This window comes from Triticum aestivum, chromosome 7A, assembly GCF_018294505.1.
Source record: "Triticum aestivum cultivar Chinese Spring chromosome 7A, IWGSC CS RefSeq v2.1, whole genome shotgun sequence".
Classification (NCBI taxonomy): domain Eukaryota; kingdom Viridiplantae; phylum Streptophyta; class Magnoliopsida; order Poales; family Poaceae; genus Triticum; species Triticum aestivum.
Genome location: NC_057812.1, coordinates 6846145 through 6855459, shown reverse-complemented (window position 1 = coordinate 6855459; position 9315 = coordinate 6846145). Strand labels below are relative to the sequence as shown.

The window sequence follows — 9315 nt, the reverse complement described above, 5'->3', positions numbered from 1 at the left end:
GCGGTTCTGAGCAGTTTACTTGTGTGTGTTACCCAAGACACATATTTGGCGCTGCCCGTGTTGCCACCCCGCCTCGCCACCGCCTCGCGCTGCCCTCGCCGAAAGCCGTCACGAGTGTCACTAACTGGCGGGCCATAGGCCATTATCTACTTTTGTTTAATACAAATAAAATAATTATAGATTTAGGGCAAAAGATTATGCGATGTAACAAAGGTAGCTCTCACTAAACTTCTCTAAAGTTACAGACATCCTATAAAACTAATTTTACGGGAAGGTTTTTAGGGGAACTGTTGGAGTTGCTACGCGTTTTTTGGAGGTTTGTGTCACTACTTAAAAAGAAAGTAAGGTTTCATGTTTCACTTTTCTTCTCAGTATTCCTTCATCCAATCTTTCCTATATGATAATTAATCATCGTAATTTATTTACTCCTACTGAACCAATTCTACTTTAGTTTGATTATCAAACTTCTGATCGGAATATAAGATAAAACCACATGCAGAATCTAGTAAACATTTATTTACACAATCGCATTAATATAGGCAGGTAAACCACAAAGCTAACGTACTAGAATACTTATATCCTGCTAGAACGAATGGGCATTGTCCTAGTACTACTTAACAAAACTTAAAAAGAATGTAATGTTACATGTTTAACTTTTCTTTTCTTTTTTCCTTACTTGTTTTGCGGAAGATGTTTAACTTTTCTTCGCTCCACCTCTTCGTCAAATATTTCCCGTATGATAGTCAATCACCTTAATTTACTTACCTTGTGAACCAATTTCACTTTAAGTTACTTACCAAACTTCTCATCAAACTATAAGGTAAATCACGAACATGATTTAATAAACATTTATGTACACAATTGCATTAATATGGACAAATCATCACAAGCTAGTAACATACTAAAATATGTATATCCCGTTACAATGCGTATATCCCGTTACAATGCACAAGCATTGTCCTAGTTTAACGGGGGAGAAGTCCATCCAAAAAATCTTTATTCCTAAAAGTGGGCCAAAAGTTGGTATGAATAAGATCAAGGCTCGGTGGTGGACTGGTGGGTGCGATGGCCGTCAAAGCAGGTCTGGTGGCGGGATTTGAGGCGTATATTCTCCCACTCTCATCAGATCAGACAGGTGGACCGAATGCGACTGTGGTTTCCATCTTTATTCATTCAGTCCACTAAAATAACATAAAATAAAACAACACCTAGTCACTGCCAAGTCCTCATCGCACAATCAAATATTTTACCAAAAGTGGCAGCCTTTAACTGACGTACGTATAGCGCTGGCGGACGTCTCCACTGTCCATTCGGCGGAACCAATCGAGATCTTGTTTGCCGTCCATTTCCCCTCCGCGCGCGGATCCTCACGGAGACGAGATTGACGTGGGCATTGCCGCCGTGATTATAGCTGTAATCGCCGACTGGTTCTGGTCTGGTCGCCGGCCCGCCGCCATGAGGGTGAGATCATAGCTGACAAACCCTTGCTTATCTGTAGCCGTTGCCTCTAGGTAGAAGATACTGATTTGCAGTCCTCGGTCGTCCGTTGCTCATGCCGTTTCGTTCTCTTGATTGATTGAGGATTGCAGCAAAAGATCGTGGTGAAGGTCGAGTTGAAGGACGGCAGAGAGAAGTCGAAAGCGTTGGCAGCAGTCGCCGTTCTCCCTGGTGAGTATTACTACTACTACCTTTTAGAGGTATAACTGCTCTTTCCAAATTTGATGGTGAATTCGTTTCTGACGTGAGCAACAACGGGCCTCAGGGGTCGAGTCGATTTCTTTGGAAATTCATGGGAATATCATGGTCATTGGGGACGGCGTAGACATCCACCACGCCGTGGGAAAGCTGCGAGGGTTGTTCGGGAACGCTTTTCTCCGCTCCGTCGAGGAGATCAAGAAAGACGATAGTCCGTACGAGTTTACATTCGGGCACTTAAACCATATCACGAATAATTTCTCGGAGGAGCGCATCATTGGTCGTGGTCGGCGTGGATTGGTTTACAAGGTACTCCTATGAATACTATTATTACTTGTCTCCATCTTGCACTACTCTGGCATAATCTTCCTTACCAAAATATTAATACTCGGGCATATAAGTTCCTATCTTCAGGAATTTTTTTGTGCAACAAACCTGGTACGAGTTGTAGGCACAAATCAGGATCTCCTCCAAGAGAACGAATTAGAACAAATATTAATCATCTTGATACATTAATTTCTAATCATCCATAGTATTAAATGCTTAATTAACCTCTCCCCGCAAAAAAATTTTTGCTTAATCAACAATACAGTATGTTAACATATAGTGACTTAATAGATATGTTTTGACAGGGAGTACAAGACAATGGGGAATACGTTGCTGTGAAGAAGCTTAATCTCATGCCAGGGCTTGACGACGAGGAATTTAAAAATGAGTTTGATAATCTTAAGATGGTCCAACATGAAAATACCATACGGTTAGTTGGTTACTGCCATCATACAGCACAAGTGCTTGCTGAGCACAATGGAAAACATGTTTCTGCTAGAGTGAAAGAAAGATATCTATGCTCCGAATACTTGCAGGGAGGAAGCCTTGACAAGCATCTTTCTAGTATGAATATGCTCTACTTACACTATCATTTTTGCATGTAGGCAATAATCCCTATGCTTTACATCATGGTAATACACATTTTATTGTTTACTTCTATAGATGAACCATGTGCTCTTGTTTGGCATACATGTTACAAAATAATTAAGGGACTGTGTGAGGGTTTACATTACCTTCACAAAGGATTCAAGTATCCTATTTGTCATCTGGAATTGAACCCTACAAAAGTTGAGGAACAAGGTACATCAATGAACAAACCATGAGAAGTAATCAAATTCTTGTATGGAATTTTTGTGAGGATAAATTATTTTTGTACTATGCAGAGTATACATGGCGCCAGAATACATCAGTAAACGGCTAATCACACAAAAGTTTGATGTATTCAGTCTGGGCATTATAATCTTGCAAATCATGGCAGGAAAGGAGAGCTACACCAAATGTATAGATACTTCTCCCGAAGTATTTATTGAGCTTGTAAGAAAAAACTCTATATTATGAAATGTAATACTTTCACTAATATTAGGTTGTACCAGGCATGCATGCCAAGGAATTATGTTTCAATTCTGCAGGTATATAAATACTGGGTAAACAGGATGCAGCGCACAATACCGAAGCATACTTCACGTGAAGTTAGAACATGCATCGAAATAGCTCTAAAATGTGTGGAGTCCAGTCGAGAAAAGAGGCCTACTATAAAGGAGATCATACAGACACTGAATAAGATTGATATCGTCGAGTGCTCATCTATAGGTCAGCTACATAGAACAAAGGAGTTTCCATTCGAGTTCTTAGAAAATATTACAAAGGGGTTTTCTGAGCAGAACATAGTTGGCCGTGGTGGATATGGAGTTATTTACAAGGTATGGTTATTACTTCATCTGCTAACTTACAAATGAACCCTACCGTTAACTACAAGAATGATGTGCCATAAAGACTGAGATTTTTAACAGGGAATGCTCGACAATGGAGAAGAGGTTGCTGTTAAGAAACTTCATCAAATGTTGTGGATTGATGATGAACAATTTAAGAATGAGCTTAATAATCTAATGATGGTCCAACACAAAAATATTGTACGGTTAGTTGGGTACTGCTACCATACATCACAGATAGTTGTTGAGTACAAGGGAAATCATGTTTCTGCTAGTGTGGTAGAAAGAGCAATTTGTTTGGAATACGTGCAGGGTGGAAGCCTTGACAATCAACTTTCCGGTATGATTCTGCTCTACTTGCACTAAATTATATTTGAATTCCCTACAACATAAAGTGTGAGTCTGTGTGTGTGTGTGTGTGTGGGGGGGGGGGGGGGGGTGAGAAGATGACGGAACTATTTTTGCAGCACCTAGAGTGGGAAATCGGGTGATACACTGGACTATCTTTTAGATTATAACACTTGGTAATACTATAATACTACATGGTAATACTTTTTTTTACTTCTACAGCTGAACCCTGCAGACTTGATTGGGACACATGTTACAAGATAATAAAAGGAATCTGTGAGGGTTTACATTACCTTCATAATGATGATACTCCCATTTACCATCTGGACTTGAAACCAGCAAATATTTTGTTGGATAAGGATATGGCGGCAAAAATTGCTGATTTTGGTTTGTCTAGACTTTTTTATTCAAAGCAAACCTATATGACACAATCCCAAGATATTAAAGGAACACGGTATGTCAAAAACTCAGAAAAAGTTAATTAGCACCTGATGAAGACATGTACCTAGGGTAGGGACACGGACCTGACCAAAGAGTCCTACCCTAGGACACTCCTAGGAGAAGTCACCTTTCAATCGACTTAAAGGTATCCCACTCGACGGACTCAAGACACTCGACCAGAAAGCTATCACTCGACCAGAAAGCTATCACTCGACCATGAAGCCAACCACTCGACCGCCAGGAGACCTACAATCACTCCGCAGGCAAACGGTCAGCTGTTAAGTAGTCTTTATGGTCGTCATAGCACTTTATTATGGGCGTTACCAGTAACGCCCAACCTTAAATGTACCTTAAACCCTGCACTACTGAGGGCAGGAGGGGGGCCGGCGAACTCTATATAAGCCACCCCCCTCCTCAGTATGAAGGGTTCGCACCCCTGTTATTCACACGCCAGTAATCCAATCGACCGCCTCCGGGCACCGAGACGTAGGGCTGTTACTTCCTCCGCGAAGGGCCTGAACTCGTACATCTTGGTGTGTTTACAACTTCCCAATAGCTGAGATCTAGCCTCTCCATACTTACCCCCCTACATCACTGTCAGAGTTAGAACCACGACAGTTGGCGCCCACCATGGGGCAGGAATCTCAGCGCCTGATTGGAGAAGTTGCGATTTTTCCGATCCCTTTGATCATCTTTTCGTGCGGAGTTTTGGCGGAGGGCCGCGAGATCCGTCTCGGCGCGCTCACGTTCATCGCCGACGACTCCGCCTGGCTTCAAGAGGCGCCACTCGACGTCAACGCGCTCCCCGTCCGCGGTGCGATACATTTCCGCGCATTCGTTCGTGGCGTCCTCCTGCGGCAGCCATCGACCCAGTATCGGTCGGCCCCCGTATCGTCTCCCCGCTCTGTCTCCCACCGGCGCAAGCGCTCCGGTCGGTCGAGACTTCAGAGGTGGGTGAGGCATGCCGTGGCTCGCCAGTCGGCCACCCCGCAAGTCGCGGCAATCGAGCCCGACGAATCCCTCTGCGGCCTGTTCGACCTGTCGACTGGCTCCGCGGAGACCGCATCCGAGTGCGACAGCAGCGACCCAGCGGCTGAGATCCTGGCGGTCGAGGGAACGCGCAGTCCTCCCGATTTCCCTCGCGCGGATGGGGGCGCGGGCGGGGGCGGCCCGTCACATCCCCACGATGAGTATCTCCCCGAACCTCTCACGTCATCACAGCGAGAGGAGCTTCGCCGCCGGAACACGGACGCCCTCCGCACCCCTATCGTCGGAGAATCCCCCGAGGCCCGGGCCTTGGAGGACGCGCGTTTGGCTAATTTGGCCGAGCGCACTCGACTGGAGAATCTCCAGCGAGCACTCGACGAGCGAGCGCGTCAGCGCGCTCCCGAGTCCAGTCGACGCCCGCTCTTCCCGCCGACGCAGGTATATCGAACCCCAGTTCAGAATTTGGCCGCTGCGGCCCGTATAGCAGAATCAATTCAGCCCTCCCAGTCGGAGGCTGGCAGGGGCTTGTTACAGATCAGAGCGTTGCTCCGGGCGGCGGGAAACCAGAATTCCGCTGTTTCTCAGTCGCGGAATAGGATCCACAGTCGATCCGTTGCAACCGATACGGTCCAGTCGGCTCACAGCCCGCGGTCGCCCCCGAGGCGTGAGGGACGTGGCGACCGGTATGATCAGTACAGGAGGAACAAGCAGTATGATCACCGATCCGATCGTGATGATCGACGTCGAGTGCCAACCCCTCCCCCGAGGAGCGGGTCATATGCGCCTCAACCTCGAGACGACAGGCGCCCTCATAGCGCTGGGCAGAGGGTTCCCGTCGACCCCAGGGACCCAGGCTTTGACGCGAGATCCGTCCTCGTTCAAGGCTTGGTTGACAGGAACAGGGCTCATCGGGACGGCCAAAACAGAGATGCGCCCGCCAGCAGCAGAGTACATGCTTCAGGGCCAGAGTGTTTCAGTCGAGCCATCAGAGCCGCAGTGATTCCTCCCAATTTCAGACTGGCGACTGGAATCAGCAAGTTCACCGGTGAATCTAAGCCTGACACTTGGCTCGAAGATTACCGAGTGGCTGTACAGATTGGCGGTGGCAATGATGAGGTGGCCATGAAGCATTTACCTCTCATGTTAGAGGGCTCAGCCAGAGCGTGGCTAAATCAATTGGCGCCCAGCAGCATTTACACTTGGGAGGATCTCTCCCGAGTGTTTATCACAACTTTTGAAGGAACATGCAAGCGACCTGCAGGCCTTACAGAGTTGCGGTCTTGCGTGCAGAAGCCGAATGAAACCCTGAGGGAATACATCCAGAGGTGGATCACACTGCATCACTCGGTTGAGAATGTGCCAGACCATCAAGCAGTCTGTGCCTTCAAGGAAGGCATTAAATACAGAGAGTTGAATCTGAAGTTCGGTCGAACCGGAGAGATGTCTCTGAATCGGATGATGGAGATAGCCACCAAGTACGCTAATGGTGAAGACGAGGACCGACTCCGGAGTGGCAAGCACAAGGCAGTGGCCCAAGAAACCGGAGGAAATTCCAGTCGGAAACAAAAGCGGAAGGCCGAGCCAGCCGCTCCTGGGGAGGCCCTGGCCGTAGCCCAGGGAAACTTCAAGGGAAAACCCAAGGGCACCTGGAAGCCCAAGAAAGTCAAGGATCAGGATGGAAACGATGTTTTGGACCTGCCGTGTCACATCCACACCAAGAAAGATGAAGAGGGTAATTTTATTTACCCAAAGCATACCACTCGACAGTGCCGGCTCCTAATCCAGCAGTTTCAAGGCAAACAGTCCAAGGATAAGGAAAAAGAGTCAGACAGAGTAGAGGACAAGGAAGATAGTGATGACGGATACCCCCAAATCAATTCCACCCTGATGATTTTTGCTGATGTCGAAAGCAAAAGTCGACTGAAAGTCATCAACCTTGAGGTGAATATGGTTGCTCCGGCAACACCCAGTTATCTGAAGTGGTCTCAGACTGCCATCACGTTCGACCAGTCTGATCACCCTACGCACATTGCCACCCCTGGGAGGCAAGTGTTGGTGGTAGATCCAATTGTCGAAGGCACTCGACTGACCAAAGTCTTGATGGATGGTGGCAGTGGCCTGAACATACTGTACGCCGAAACTTTGAAAGGAATGGGCATTCCGATGTCGAGACTGAGTACCAGTAACATGAGCTTCCACGGAGTCATTCCTGGCAAGAAAGCCGAATCACTCGGCCAGATTGCTCTTGATGTGGTTTTCGGTGATTCAAAGAATTACCGCAAGGAAAAGTTGACATTCGAGGTTGTGGACTTCCAAAGTGCTTATCATGCCATTTTGGGCAGGCCAGCTTACGCACGCTTCATGGCTCGACCATGTTACGTGTACCTCAAACTGAAGATGCATGGCCCTAAAGGGGTAATCACTGTTACAGGCAGTCGAAGAAGGCAGAAGAGTGCTTTCAGAAAGGCTCAAAGATTGCAGATGCTCAGATGGCAGTGGTCGAGCTGCAAGAGTACCAAAAGGCTGCCGATCCGAGTGAATTACTACGGGCCAAGAAGCCTGCTTCAGAGTCAGCTTTTCAGTCGTCCGGTGAAACAAAGACAGCTCACATTCACCCGACCGACCCCGACGCTGCTCCGACTCACATCTCGACGACGCTCGACTCCAAATAGGAAGAAGCGCTCATCTAGTTCCTCCGTGAGAACTGGGACGTCTTCGCATGGAAGCCTTCTGACATGCCTGGAGTTCCCAGGGGGCTGGCTGAGCACCGTCTACGAGTCGACCCGAAGTTCAAACCTGTGAAAGAACATCTTCGACGGTCCACCGTCCAGAAGAGGAAAGCCATTGGCGAGGAGGTGGCTCGGCTCTTAGCAGCGGAGTTCATCCGAGAGATTTACCACTCCGAGTGGCTCGCCAATGTCGTCATGGTCCCCAAGAAGGACAAGTCACTTCGCATGTGCATTGATTTCAAACATATCAATCGGGCCTGCCCGAAAGATCATTTTCCTCTCCCCCGCATTGACCAGATAGTGGACTCGACCGCGGGATGTGAGCGTTTGTCTTTTCTAGATGCTTATTCAGGGTACCATCAGATCCGTCTGTATGGACCCGACGAGATCAAAACCGCTTTCATCACTCCATTCGGATGCTTCTGTTACGTCACCATGCTGTTTGGCCTCAAGAACGCCGGAGCCACGTTCATGAGAATGATTCAGAAGTGTCTACTCACTCAAATCAGTCGGAATGTGGAGGCATACATGGATGACATTGTGGTCAAGTCACGGAAAGGTTCCGACCTGCGGACTGACCTTGCTGAAACTTTTGCCAACCTCAGGAGGTATGATATCAAGCTCAATCCATCAAAGTGCACGTTTGGAGTTCCAGGTGGAAAGTTACTCGGTTTTCTCGTTTCCGAACGGGGGATCGATGCCAATCCTGAAAAGGTTGGCACCATACTCTGGATGAAGCGTCCTGTACGCGTGCACGATGTCCAAAAGCTCACAGGCTGCTTGGCCGCTCTAAGTCGATTCATTTCTTGTCTCGGTGAAAAGGCGTTGCCTCTTTACCGACTGATGAAGAAGTCTGACAAGTTCGAGTGGACTCCAGAAGCTGACGCAGCATTCACAGAGCTCAAAGCTCTGCTCACCACCCAGCCGGTGCTTGCTGCCCCAATCAGCAAAGAGCCTCTGCTGCTTTACATTGCAGCCACAGGACAAGTCGTCAGTACAGTACTTACGGTCGAGCGGGAAGAAGAAGGAAAGACCTTCAGAGTTCAGCGCCCAATCTATTATCTATCTGAAGTTTTGACCCCTTCAAAACTAAGATACCCTCACTACCAGAAGCTTGTATATGGGATTTACATGACCACGAAGAAGGTTGCACATTACTTCTCTGACCACTCCATTACAGTCGTCAGCGACGCCCCACTGTCAGAGATTCTGCACAACAGAGATGCAACTGGTCGAGTGGCCAAGTGGGCGATTGAACTCCTTCCCTTGGATATCAAGTTTGAAGCAAAGAAGGCTATCAAGTCCCAAGCAATCGCAGATTTCATCGCCGAGTGGATTGAACAGCAACTTTCGACTCA

General features: G+C 47.7%; 1 pseudogene; it reads left to right on the top strand.

Annotated features, from left to right (window-relative positions):
- Window positions 1–1297: 1297 nt before the first annotated feature.
- Window positions 1298–3818, top strand: LOC123150849 (putative receptor-like protein kinase At4g00960; annotated as a pseudogene).
- Window positions 3819–9315: the final 5497 nt, after the last annotated feature.